This window comes from Nestor notabilis, unplaced genomic scaffold (assembly GCF_000696875.1).
Source record: "Nestor notabilis isolate BGI_N333 unplaced genomic scaffold, ASM69687v1 scaffold29299, whole genome shotgun sequence".
Lineage (NCBI taxonomy): Eukaryota > Metazoa > Chordata > Aves > Psittaciformes > Psittacidae > Nestor > Nestor notabilis.
The window spans coordinates 776-1,059 of NW_009944575.1; positions in this window are offsets into that span (position 1 = coordinate 776).

The following is a 284-nucleotide window of genomic DNA, read 5'->3' on the forward strand; positions in this document are numbered from 1 at the left end:
GGCAGGAGCCATCATGTGTCCCCCGCTGAGCACCCCCCAGCCCCTGGGCTGCTGGCCCCACCATGCCAAGGGAGGAGACACGACGCAAGAGGGACCATGCACCCCACCACTCACGGTGGGTCCCATCACAAACCGTGGGCCCCCCAGCCCCTGCTCTTGTTGGGGTGAGGGAGGACAGGTTTTTGTTCCATCCTGGGAGCAAATAGCCAAAGCCATCCCATCCAGGGCTCAGCATGTGCCCCAAAAAGCTGAGACGTCCCTGAATCTGACAACCCCCTTTCCTC